The following is a 14,061-nucleotide window of genomic DNA, read 5'->3' as shown; positions in this document are numbered from 1 at the left end:
CGGTACTACAAAATGATGCCATGCACCCATCGACGGTGTCGTACAGCGTCAAAATGCAAGATTTCAAAAAATTTTTCTTCAAAAAAGTGTTTTTCAGCTGCTGAAACGCACGATTTTCACTAAAACGGATAAGACTGCAATTATTTCCCCGACAACTGAATGCAGCCGTTTGAAAATTGCCTTCCGGGGGTATTTCGACGAGCTGAAGCGGATGGAACAAAAATTTTAGATGTGCGATCAACGGTTCTCGAGATAACTTCGTTCATATCAGAAAATTTTTCATAGTAATTAGCTAAACTTGGCTGTAACTCAACCGCAACAGTTCACAGCTGCTTCAAACTTCTATACTAGGTGTATTTCGACGAGCTGAAGCCGATGGCACCGGAATTTTCCAGGTGCGATCAACGGTTCTCGAGATAACTTCGTTCATATCAGAAAATTTTTCATAGTAATAGCTAAACTTGGATATAACTCACCCGCAACAGTTCACAGCTGCTTCAAACTTCTATACTAGGTGTATTTCGACGAGCTGAAGCCGATGGCATCGGAATTTTCCAGGTGCGATCAACGGTTCTCGAGATAACTTCGTTCATATCAGAAAATTTTTCATAGTAAAAGATAAAGTTGGCTGTAACTCACCCGCAACAGTTTACAGCCGTTGCTAAACATCGTACTAGGTGTATTTCGTCCTACTGAAGCCGATGAAACAGGAATTTTTCAGGTGCGATCAACGGTTCTTGAGAGAACGTCGACCATAGGGCGAAAGATGTGAATCAAAAAACAGCGTCAGATCGGTATAAAAAATGCGTGCGGTACTACAAAATGATGCCATGCACCCATCGACGGTGTCATACAGCGTCAAAATGCAAGATTTCAAAAAATTTTTCTTCAAAAAAGTGTTTTTCAGCTGCTGAAACGCACGATTTTCACTAAAACGGATAAGACTGCAATTATTTCCCCGACAACTGAATGCAGCCGTTTGAAAATTGCCTTCCGGGGGTATTTCGACGAGCTGAAGCGGATGGAACAAAAATTTTAGATGTGCGATCAACGGTTCTCGAGATAACTTCGTTCATATCAGAAAATTTTTCATAGTAATTAGCTAAACTTGGCTGTAACTCAACCGCAACAGTTCACAGCTGCTTCAAACTTCTATACTAGGTGTATTTCGACGAGCTGAAGCCGATGGCACCGGAATTTTCCAGGTGCGATCAACGGTTCTCGAGATAACTTCGTTCATATCAGAAAATTTTTCATAGTAATAGCTAAACTTGGCTATAACTCACCCGCAACAGTTCACAGCTGCTTCAAACTTCTATACTAGGTGTATTTCGACGAGCTGAAGCCGATGGCATCGGAATTTTCCAGGTGCGATCAACGGTTCTCGAGATAACTTCGTTCATATCAGAAAATTTTTCATAGTAAAAGATAAAGTTGGCTGTAACTCACCCGCAACAGTTTACAGCCGTTGCTAAACATCGTACTAGGTGTATTTCGTCCTACTGAAGCCGATGAAACAGGAATTTTTCAGGTGCGATCAACGGTTCTTCAGAGAACGTCGACCATAGGGCGAAAGATGTGAATCAAAAAACAGCGTCAGATCGGTATAAAAAATGCGTGCGGTACTACAAAATGATGCCATGCACCCATCGACGGTGTCGTACAGCGTCAAAATGCAAGATTTCAAAAAATTTTTCTTCAAAAAAGTGTTTTTCAGCTGCTGAAACGCACGATTTTCACTAAAACGGATAAGACTGCAATTATTTCCCCGACAACTGAATGCAGCCGTTTGAAAATTGCCTTCCGGGGGTATTTCGACGAGCTGAAGCGGATGGAACACAAATTTTAGATGTGCGATCAACGGTTCTCGAGATAACTTCGTGCATATCAGAAAATTTTTCATAGTAATTAGCTAAACTTGGCTGTAACTCAACCGCAACAGTTCACAGCTGCTTCAAACTTCTATACTAGGTGTATTTCGACGAGCTGAAGCCGATGGCACCGGAATTTTCCAGGTGCGATCAACGGTTCTCGAGATAACTTCGTTCATATCAGAAAATTTTTCATAGTAATAGCTAAACTTGGATATAACTCACCCGCAACAGTTCACAGCTGCTTCAAACTTGTATACTAGGTGTATTTCGACGAGCTGAAGCCGATGGCATCGGAATTTTCCAGGTGCGATCAACGGTTCTAGAGATACCTTCGTTCATATCAGAAAATTTTTCATAGTAAAAGATAAAGTTGGCTGTAACTCACCCGCTACAGTTTACAGCCGTTGCTAAACATCGTACTAGGTGTATTTCGTCCTACTGAAGCCGATGAAACAGGAATTTTTCAGGTGCGATCAACGGTTCTTCAGAGAACGTCGACCATAGGGCGAAAGATGTGAATCAAAAAACAGCGTCAGATCGGTATAAAAAATGCGTGCGGTACTACAAAATGATGCCATGCACCCATCGACGGTGTCGTACAGCGTCAAAATGCAAGATTTCAAAAAATTTTTCTTCAAAAAAGTGTTTTTCAGCTGCTGAAACGCACGATTTTCACTAAAACGGATAAGACTGCAATTATTTCCCCGACAACTGAATGCAGCCATTTGAAAATTGCCTTCCGGGGGTATTTCGACGAGCTGAAGCGGATGGAACAAAAATTTTAGATGTGCGATCAACGGTTCTCGAGATAACTTCGTTCATATCAGAAAATTTTTCATAGTAATTAGCTAAACTTGGCTGTAACTCAACCGCAACAGTTCACAGCTGCTTCAAACTTCTATACTAGGTGTATTTCGACGAGCTGAAGCCGATGGCACCGGAATTTTCCAGGTGCGATCAACGGTTCTCGAGATAACTTCGTGCATATCAGAAAATTTTTCATAGTAATTAGCTAAACTTGGCTGTAACTCAACCGCAACAGTTCACAGCTGCTTCAAACTTCTATACTAGGTGTATTTCGACGAGCTGAAGCCGATGGCACCGGAATTTTCCAGGTGCGATCAACGGTTCTCGAGATAACTTCGTTCATATCAGAAAATTTTTCATAGTAATAGCTAAACTTGGATATAACTCACCCGCAACAGTTCACAGCTGCTTCAAACTTGTATACTAGGTGTATTTCGACGAGCTGAAGCCGATGGCATCGGAATTTTCCAGGTGCGATCAACGGTTCTAGAGATACCTTCGTTCATATCAGAAAATTTTTCATAGTAAAAGATAAAGTTGGCTGTAACTCACCCGCTACAGTTTACAGCCGTTGCTAAACATCGTACTAGGTGTATTTCGTCCTACTGAAGCCGATGAAACAGGAATTTTTCAGGTGCGATCAACGGTTCTTCAGAGAACGTCGACCATAGGGCGAAAGATGTGAATCAAAAAACAGCGTCAGATCGGTATAAAAAATGCGTGCGGTACTACAAAATGATGCCATGCACCCATCGACGGTGTCGTACAGCGTCAAAATGCAAGATTTCAAAAAATTTTTCTTCAAAAAAGTGTTTTTCAGCTGCTGAAACGCACGATTTTCACTAAAACGGATAAGACTGCAATTATTTCCCCGACAACTGAATGCAGCCATTTGAAAATTGCCTTCCGGGGGTATTTCGACGAGCTGAAGCGGATGGAACAAAAATTTTAGATGTGCGATCAACGGTTCTCGAGATAACTTCGTTCATATCAGAAAATTTTTCATAGTAATTAGCTAAACTTGGCTGTAACTCAACCGCAACAGTTCACAGCTGCTTCAAACTTCTATACTAGGTGTATTTCGACGAGCTGAAGCCGATGGCACCGGAATTTTCCAGGTGCGATCAACGGTTCTCGAGATAACTTCGTTCATATCAGAACATTTTTCATAGTAATAGCTAAACTTGGATATAACTCACCCGCAACAGTTCACAGCTGCTTCAAACTTCTATACTAGGTGTATTTCGACGAGCTGAAGCCGATGGCATCGGAATTTTCCAGGTGCGATCAACGGTTCTCGAGATAACTTCGTTCATATCAGAAAATTTTTCATAGTAAAAGATAAAGTTGGCTGTAACTCACCCGCAACAGTTTACAGCCGTTGCTAAACATCGTACTAGGTGTATTTCGTCCTACTGAAGCCGATGAAACAGGAATTTTTCAGGTGCGATCAACGGTTCTTCAGAGAACGTCGACCATAGGGCGAAAGATGTGAATCAAAAAACAGCGTCAGATCGGTATAAAAAATGCGTGCGGTACTACAAAATGATGCCATGCACCCATCGACGGTGTCGTACAGCGTCAAAATGCAAGATTTCAAAAAATTTTTCTTCAAAAAAGTGTTTTTCAGCTGCTGAAACGCACGATTTTCAATAAAACGGATAAGACTGCAATTATTTCCCCGACAACTGAATGCAGCCATTTGAAAATTGCCTTCCGGGGGTATTTCGACGAGCTGAAGCGGATGGAACAAAAATTTTAGATGTGCGATCAACGGTTCTCGAGATAACTTCGTTCATATCAGAAAATTTTTCATAGTAATTAGCTAAACTTGGCTGTAACTCAACCGCAACAGTTCACAGCTGCTTCAAACTTCTATACTAGGTGTATTTCGACGAGCTGAAGCCGATGGCACCGGAATTTTCCAGGTGCGATCAACGGTTCTCGAGATAACTTCGTTCATATCAGAAAATTTTTCATAGTAATAGCTAAACTTGGATATAACTCACCCGCAACAGTTCACAGCTGCTTCAAACTTGTATACTAGGTGTATTTCGACGAGCTGAAGCCGATGGCATCGGAATTTTCCAGGTGCGATCAACGGTTCTCGAGATAACTTCGTTCATATCAGAAAATTTTTCATAGTAATAGCTAAACTTGGATATAACTCACCCGCAACAGTTCACAGCTGCTTCAAACTTGTATACTAGGTGTATTTCGACGAGCTGAAGCCGATGGCATCGGAATTTTCCAGGTGCGATCAACGGTTCTCGAGATAACTTCGTTCATATCAGAAAATTTTTCATAGTAAAAGATAAAGTTGGCTGTAACTCACCCGCAACAGTTTACAGCCGTTGCTAAACATCGTACTAGGTGTATTTCGTCCTACTGAAGCCGATGAAACAGGAATTTTTCAGGTGCGATCAACGGTTCTTCAGAGAACGTCGACCATAGGGCGAAAGATGTGAATCAAAAAACAGCGTCAGATCGGTATAAAAAATGCGTGCGGTACTACAAAATGATGCCATGCACCCATCGACGGTGTCGTACAGCGTCAAAATGCAAGATTTCAAAAAATTTTTCTTCAAAAAAGTGTTTTTCAGCTGCTGAAACGCACGATTTTCACTAAAACGGATAAGACTGCAATTATTTCCCCGACAACTGAATGCAGCCGTTTGAAAATTGCCTTCCGGGGGTATTTCGACGAGCTGAAGCGGATGGAACAAAAATTTTAGATGTGCGATCAACGGTTCTCGAGATAACTTCGTTCATATCAGAAAATTTTTCATAGTAATTAGCTAAACTTGGCTGTAACTCAACCGCAACAGTTCACAGCTGCTTCAAACTTCTATACTAGGTGTATTTCGACGAGCTGAAGCCGATGGCACCGGAATTTTCCAGGTGCGATCAACGGTTCTCGAGATAACTTCGTTCATATCAGAAAATTTTTCATAGTAATAGCTAAACTTGGCTATAACTCACCCGCAACAGTTCACAGCTGCTTCAAACTTCTATACTAGGTGTATTTCGACGAGCTGAAGCCGATGGCATCGGAATTTTCCAGGTGCGATCAACGGTTCTCGAGATAACTTCGTTCATATCAGAAAATTTTTCATAGTAAAAGATAAAGTTGGCTGTAACTCACCCGCAACAGTTTACAGCCGTTGCTAAACATCGTACTAGGTGTATTTCGTCCTACTGAAGCCGATGAAACAGGAATTTTTCAGGTGCGATCAACGGTTCTTCAGAGAACGTCGACCATAGGGCGAAAGATGTGAATCAAAAAACAGCGTCAGATCGGTATAAAAAATGCGTGCGGTACTACAAAATGATGCCATGCACCCATCGACGGTGTCGTACAGCGTCAAAATGCAAGATTTCAAAAAATTTTTCTTCAAAAAAGTGTTTTTCAGCTGCTGAAACGCACGATTTTCACTAAAACGGATAAGACTGCAATTATTTCCCCGACAACTGAATGCAGCCGTTTGAAAATTGCCTTCCGGGGGTATTTCGACGAGCTGAAGCGGATGGAACACAAATTTTAGATGTGCGATCAACGGTTCTCGAGATAACTTCGTTCATATCAGAAAATTTTTCATAGTAATTAGCTAAACTTGGCTGTAACTCAACCGCAACAGTTCACAGCTGCTTCAAACTTCTATACTAGGTGTATTTCGACGAGCTGAAGCCGATGGCACCGGAATTTTCCAGGTGCGATCAACGGTTCTCGAGATAACTTCGTTCATATCAGAAAATTTTTCATAGTAATAGCTAAACTTGGATATAACTCACCCGCAACAGTTCACAGCTGCTTCAAACTTGTATACTAGGTGTATTTCGACGAGCTGAAGCCGATGGCATCGGAATTTTCCAGGTGCGATCAACGGTTCTCGAGATAACTTCGTTCATATCAGAAAATTTTTCATAGTAAAAGATAAAGTTGGCTGTAACTCACCCGCAACAGTTTACAGCCGTTGCTAAACATCGTACTAGGTGTATTTCGTCCTACTGAAGCCGATGAAACAGGAATTTTTCAGGTGCGATCAACGGTTCTTCAGAGAACGTCGACCATAGGGCGAAAGATGTGAATCAAAAAACAGCGTCAGATCGGTATAAAAAATGCGTGCGGTACTACAAAATGATGCCATGCACCCATCGACGGTGTCGTACAGCGTCAAAATGCAAGATTTCAAAAAATTTTTCTTCAAAAAAGTGTTTTTCAGCTGCTGAAACGCACGATTTTCACTAAAACGGATAAGACTGCAATTATTTCCCCGACAACTGAATGCAGCCGTTTGAAAATTGCCTTCCGGGGGTATTTCGACGAGCTGAAGCGGATGGAACAAAAATTTTAGATGTGCGATCAACGGTTCTCGAGATAACTTCGTTCATATCAGAAAATTTTTCATAGTAATTAGCTAAACTTGGCTGTAACTCAACCGCAACAGTTCACAGCTGCTTCAAACTTCTATACTAGGTGTATTTCGACGAGCTGAAGCCGATGGCACCGGAATTTTCCAGGTGCGATCAACGGTTCTCGAGATAACTTCGTTCATATCAGAAAATTTTTCATAGTAATAGCTAAACTTGGATATAACTCACCCGCAACAGTTCACAGCTGCTTCAAACTTCTATACTAGGTGTATTTCGACGAGCTGAAGCCGATGGCATCGGAATTTTCCAGGTGCGATCAACGGTTCTCGAGATAACTTCGTTCATATCAGAAAATTTTTCATAGTAAAAGATAAAGTTGGCTGTAACTCACCCGCAACAGTTCACAGCCGTTGCTAAACATCGTACTAGGTGTATTTCGTCCTACTGAAGCCGATGAAACAGGAATTTTTCAGGTGCGATCAACGGTTCTTCAGAGAACGTCGACCATAGGGCGAAAGATGTGAATCAAAAAACAGCGTCAGATCGGTATAAAAAATGCGTGCGGTACTACAAAATGATGCCATGCACCCATCGACGGTGTCGTACAGCGTCAAAATGCAAGATTTCAAAAAATTTTTCTTCAAAAAAGTGTTTTTCAGCTGCTGAAACGCACGATTTTCACTAAAACGGATAAGACTGCAATTATTTCCCCGACAACTGAATGCAGCCATTTGAAAATTGCCTTCCGGGGGTATTTCGACGAGCTGAAGCGGATGGAACAAAAATTTTAGATGTGCGATCAACGGTTCTCGAGATAACTTCGTTCATATCAGAAAATTTTTCATAGTAATTAGCTAAACTTGGCTGTAACTCAACCGCAACAGTTCACAGCTGCTTCAAACTTCTATACTAGGTGTATTTCGACGAGCTGAAGCCGATGGCACCGGAATTTTCCAGGTGCGATCAACGGTTCTCGAGATAACTTCGTTCATATCAGAAAATTTTTCATAGTAATAGCTAAACTTGGATATAACTCACCCGCAACAGTTCACAGCTGCTTCAAACTTCTATACTAGGTGTATTTCGACGAGCTGAAGCCGATGGCATCGGAATTTTCCAGGTGCGATCAACGGTTCTCGAGATAACTTCGTTCATATCAGAAAATTTTTCATAGTAAAAGATAAAGTTGGCTGTAACTCACCCGCAACAGTTTACAGCCGTTGCTAAACATCGTACTAGGTGTATTTCGTCCTACTGAAGCCGATGAAACAGGAATTTTTCAGGTGCGATCAACGGTTCTTCAGAGAACGTCGACCATAGGGCGAAAGATGTGAATCAAAAAACAGCGTCAGATCGGTATAAAAAATGCGTGCGGTACTACAAAATGATGCCATGCACCCATCGACGGTGTCGTACAGCGTCAAAATGCAAGATTTCAAAAAATTTTTCTTCAAAAAAGTGTTTTTCAGCTGCTGAAACGCACGATTTTCACTAAAACGGATAAGACTGCAATTATTTCCCCGACAACTGAATGCAGCCGTTTGAAAATTGCCTTCCGGGGGTATTTCGACGAGCTGAAGCGGATGGAACAAAAATTTTAGATGTGCGATCAACGGTTCTCGAGATAACTTCGTTCATATCAGAAAATTTTTCATAGTAATTAGCTAAACTTGGCTGTAACTCAACCGCAACAGTTCACAGCTGCTTCAAACTTCTATACTAGGTGTATTTCGACGAGCTGAAGCCGATGGCACCGGAATTTTCCAGGTGCGATCAACGGTTCTCGAGATAACTTCGTTCATATCAGAAAATTTTTCATAGTAATAGCTAAACTTGGATATAACTCACCCGCAACAGTTCACAGCTGCTTCAAACTTCTATACTAGGTGTATTTCGACGAGCTGAAGCCGATGGCATCGGAATTTTCCAGGTGCGATCAACGGTTCTCGAGATAACTTCGTTCATATCAGAAAATTTTTCATAGTAAAAGATAAAGTTGGCTGTAACTCACCCGCAACAGTTTACAGCCGTTGCTAAACATCGTACTAGGTGTATTTCGTCCTACTGAAGCCGATGAAACAGGAATTTTTCAGGTGCGATCAACGGTTCTTCAGAGAACGTCGACCATAGGGCGAAAGATGTGAATCAAAAAACAGCGTCAGATCGGTATAAAAAATGCGTGCGGTACTACAAAATGATGCCATGCACCCATCGACGGTGTCGTACAGCGTCAAAATGCAAGATTTCAAAAAATTTTTCTTCAAAAAAGTGTTTTTCAGCTGCTGAAACGCACGATTTTCACTAAAACGGATAAGACTGCAATTATTTCCCCGACAACTGAATGCAGCCGTTTGAAAATTGCCTTCCGGGGGTATTTCGACGAGCTGAAGCGGATGGAACAAAAATTTTAGATGTGCGATCAACGGTTCTCGAGATAACTTCGTTCATATCAGAAAATTTTTCATAGTAATTAGCTAAACTTGGCTGTAACTCAACCGCAACAGTTCACAGCTGCTTCAAACTTCTATACTAGGTGTATTTCGACGAGCTGAAGCCGATGGCACCGGAATTTTCCAGGTGCGATCAACGGTTCTCGAGATAACTTCGTTCATATCAGAAAATTTTTCATAGTAATAGCTAAACTTGGATATAACTCACCCGCAACAGTTCACAGCTGCTTCAAACTTCTATACTAGGTGTATTTCGACGAGCTGAAGCCGATGGCATCGGAATTTTCCAGGTGCGATCAACGGTTCTCGAGATAACTTCGTTCATATCAGAAAATTTTTCATAGTAAAAGATAAAGTTGGCTGTAACTCACCCGCAACAGTTTACACCCGTTGCTAAACATCGTACTAGGTGTATTTCGTCCTACTGAAGCCGATGAAACAGGAATTTTTCAGGTGCGATCAACGGTTCTTGAGAGAACGTCGACCATAGGGCGAAAGATGTGAATCAAAAAACAGCGTCAGATCGGTATAAAAAATGCGTGCGGTACTACAAAATGATGCCATGCACCCATCGACGGTGTCGTACAGCGTCAAAATGCAAGATTTCAAAAAATTTTTCTTCAAAAAAGTGTTTTTCAGCTGCTGAAACGCACGATTTTCACTAAAACGGATAAGACTGCAATTATTTCCCCGACAACTGAATGCAGCCGTTTGAAAATTGCCTTCCGGGGGTATTTCGACGAGCTGAAGCGGATGGAACAAAAATTTTAGATGTGCGATCAACGGTTCTCGAGATAACTTCGTTCATATCAGAAAATTTTTCATAGTAATTAGCTAAACTTGGCTGTAACTCAACCGCAACAGTTCACAGCTGCTTCAAACTTCTATACTAGGTGTATTTCGACGAGCTGAAGCCGATGGCACCGGAATTTTCCAGGTGCGATCAACGGTTCTCGAGATAACTTCGTTCATATCAGAAAATTTTTCATAGTAATAGCTAAACTTGGCTATAACTCACCCGCAACAGTTCACAGCTGCTTCAAACTTCTATACTAGGTGTATTTCGACGAGCTGAAGCCGATGGCATCGGAATTTTCCAGGTGCGATCAACGGTTCTCGAGATAACTTCGTTCATATCAGAAAATTTTTCATAGTAAAAGATAAAGTTGGCTGTAACTCACCCGCAACAGTTTACAGCCGTTGCTAAACATCGTACTAGGTGTATTTCGTCCTACTGAAGCCGATGAAACAGGAATTTTTCAGGTGCGATCAACGGTTCTTCAGAGAACGTCGACCATAGGGCGAAAGATGTGAATCAAAAAACAGCGTCAGATCGGTATAAAAAATGCGTGCGGTACTACAAAATGATGCCATGCACCCATCGACGGTGTCGTACAGCGTCAAAATGCAAGATTTCAAAAAATTTTTCTTCAAAAAAGTGTTTTTCAGCTGCTGAAACGCACGATTTTCACTAAAACGGATAAGACTGCAATTATTTCCCCGACAACTGAATGCAGCCGTTTGAAAATTGCCTTCCGGGGGTATTTCGACGAGCTGAAGCGGATGGAACAAAAATTTTAGATGTGCGATCAACGGTTCTCGAGATAACTTCGTTCATATCAGAAAATTTTTCATAGTAATTAGCTAAACTTGGCTGTAACTCAACCGCAACAGTTCACAGCTGCTTCAAACTTCTATACTAGGTGTATTTCGACGAGCTGAAGCCGATGGCACCGGAATTTTCCAGGTGCGATCAACGGTTCTCGAGATAACTTCGTTCATATCAGAAAATTTTTCATAGTAATAGCTAAACTTGGATATAACTCACCCGCAACAGTTCACAGCTGCTTCAAACTTCTATACTAGGTGTATTTCGACGAGCTGAAGCCGATGGCATCGGAATTTTCCAGGTGCGATCAACGGTTCTCGAGATAACTTCGTTCATATCAGAAAATTTTTCATAGTAAAAGATAAAGTTGGCTGTAACTCACCCGCAACAGTTTACAGCCGTTGCTAAACATCGTACTAGGTGTATTTCGTCCTACTGAAGCCGATGAAACAGGAATTTTTCAGGTGCGATCAACGGTTCTTCAGAGAACGTCGACCATAGGGCGAAAGATGTGAATCAAAAAACAGCGTCAGATCGGTATAAAAAATGCGTGCGGTACTACAAAATGATGCCATGCACCCATCGACGGTGTCGTACAGCGTCAAAATGCAAGATTTCAAAAAATTTTTCTTCAAAAAAGTGTTTTTCAGCTGCTGAAACGCACGATTTTCACTAAAACGGATAAGACTGCAATTATTTCCCCGACAACTGAATGCAGCCGTTTGAAAATTGCCTTCCGGGGGTATTTCGACGAGCTGAAGCGGATGGAACAAAAATTTTAGATGTGCGATCAACGGTTCTCGAGATAACTTCGTTCATATCAGAAAATTTTTCATAGTAATTAGCTAAACTTGGCTGTAACTCTACCGCAACAGTTCACAGCTGCTTCAAACTTCTATACTAGGTGTATTTCGACGAGCTGAAGCCGATGGCACCGGAATTTTCCAGGTGCGATCAACGGTTCTCGAGATAACTTCGTTCATATCAGAAAATTTTTCATAGTAAAAGATAAAGTTGGCTGTAACTCACCCGCAACAGTTTACAGCCGTTGCTAAACATCGTACTAGGTGTATTTCGTCCTACTGAAGCCGATGAAACAGGAATTTTTCAGGTGCGATCAACGGTTCTTGAGAGAACGTCGACCATAGGGCGAAAGATGTGAATCAAAAAACAGCGTCAGATCGGTATAAAAAATGCGTGCGGTACTACAAAATGATGCCATGCACCCATCGACGGTGTCGTACAGCGTCAAAATGCAAGATTTCAAAAAATTTTTCTTCAAAAAAGTGTTTTTCAGCTGCTGAAACGCACGATTTTCACTAAAACGGATAAGACTGCAATTATTTCCCCGACAACTGAATGCAGCCGTTTGAAAATTGCCTTCCGGGGGTATTTCGACGAGCTGAAGCGGATGGAACAAAAATTTTAGATGTGCGATCAACGGTTCTCGAGATAACTTCGTTCATATCAGAAAATTTTTCATAGTAATTAGCTAAACTTGGCTGTAACTCAACCGCAACAGTTCACAGCTGCTTCAAACTTCTATACTAGGTGTATTTCGACGAGCTGAAGCCGATGGCACCGGAATTTTCCAGGTGCGATCAACGGTTCTCGAGATAACTTCGTTCATATCAGAAAATTTTTCATAGTAATAGCTAAACTTGGCTATAACTCACCCGCAACAGTTCACAGCTGCTTCAAACTTCTATACTAGGTGTATTTCGACGAGCTGAAGCCGATGGCATCGGAATTTTCCAGGTGCGATCAACGGTTCTCGAGATAACTTCGTTCATATCAGAAAATTTTTCATAGTAAAAGATAAAGTTGGCTGTAACTCACCCGCAACAGTTTACAGCCGTTGCTAAACATCGTACTAGGTGTATTTCGTCCTACTGAAGCCGATGAAACAGGAATTTTTCAGGTGCGATCAACGGTTCTTCAGAGAACGTCGACCATAGGGCGAAAGATGTGAATCAAAAAACAGCGTCAGATCGGTATAAAAAATGCGTGCTGTACTACAAAATGATGCCATGCACCCATCGACGGTGTCGTACAGCGTCAAAATGCAAGATTTCAAAAAATTTTTCTTCGAAAAAGTGTTTTTCAGCTGCTGAAACGCACGATTTTCACTAAAACGGATAAGACTGCAATTATTTCCCCGACAACTGAATGCAGCCGTTTGAAAATTGCCTTCCGGGGGTATTTCGACGAGCTGAAGCGGATGGAACAAAAATTTTAGATGTGCGATCAACGGTTCTCGAGATAACTTCGTTCATATCAGAAAATTTTTCATAGTAATTAGCTAAACTTGGCTGTAACTCAACCGCAACAGTTCACAGCTGCTTCAAACTTCTATACTAGGTGTATTTCGACGAGCTGAAGCCGATGGCACCGGAATTTTCCAGGTGCGATCAACGGTTCTCGAGATAACTTCGTTCATATCAGAAAATTTTTCATAGTAATAGCTAAACTTGGCTATAACTCACCCGCAACAGTTCACAGCTGCTTCAAACTTCTATACTAGGTGTATTTCGACGAGCTGAAGCCGATGGCATCGGAATTTTCCAGGTGCGATCAACGGTTCTCGAGATAACTTCGTTCATATCAGAAAATTTTTCATAGTAAAAGATAAAGTTGGCTGTAACTCACCCGCAACAGTTTACAGCCGTTGCTAAACATCGTACTAGGTGTATTTCGTCCTACTGAAGCCGATGAAACAGGAATTTTTCAGGTGCGATCAACGGTTCTTCAGAGAACGTCGACCATAGGGCGAAAGATGTGAATCAAAAAACAGCGTCAGATCGGTATAAAAAATGCGTGCGGTACTACAAAATGATGCCATGCACCCATCGACGGTGTCGTACAGCGTCAAAATGCAAGATTTCAAAAAATTTTTCTTCAAAAAAGTGTTTTTCAGCTGCTGAAACGCACGATTTTCACTAAAACG

Source organism: Diachasmimorpha longicaudata, unplaced genomic scaffold, assembly GCF_034640455.1.
Source record: "Diachasmimorpha longicaudata isolate KC_UGA_2023 unplaced genomic scaffold, iyDiaLong2 ctg00000072.1, whole genome shotgun sequence".
In the NCBI taxonomy this organism is placed as follows: Eukaryota; Metazoa; Arthropoda; class Insecta; order Hymenoptera; family Braconidae; genus Diachasmimorpha; species Diachasmimorpha longicaudata.
The sequence above is the reverse complement of the archived record's forward strand: the minus strand, read 5'-3'. Positions refer to the sequence as shown.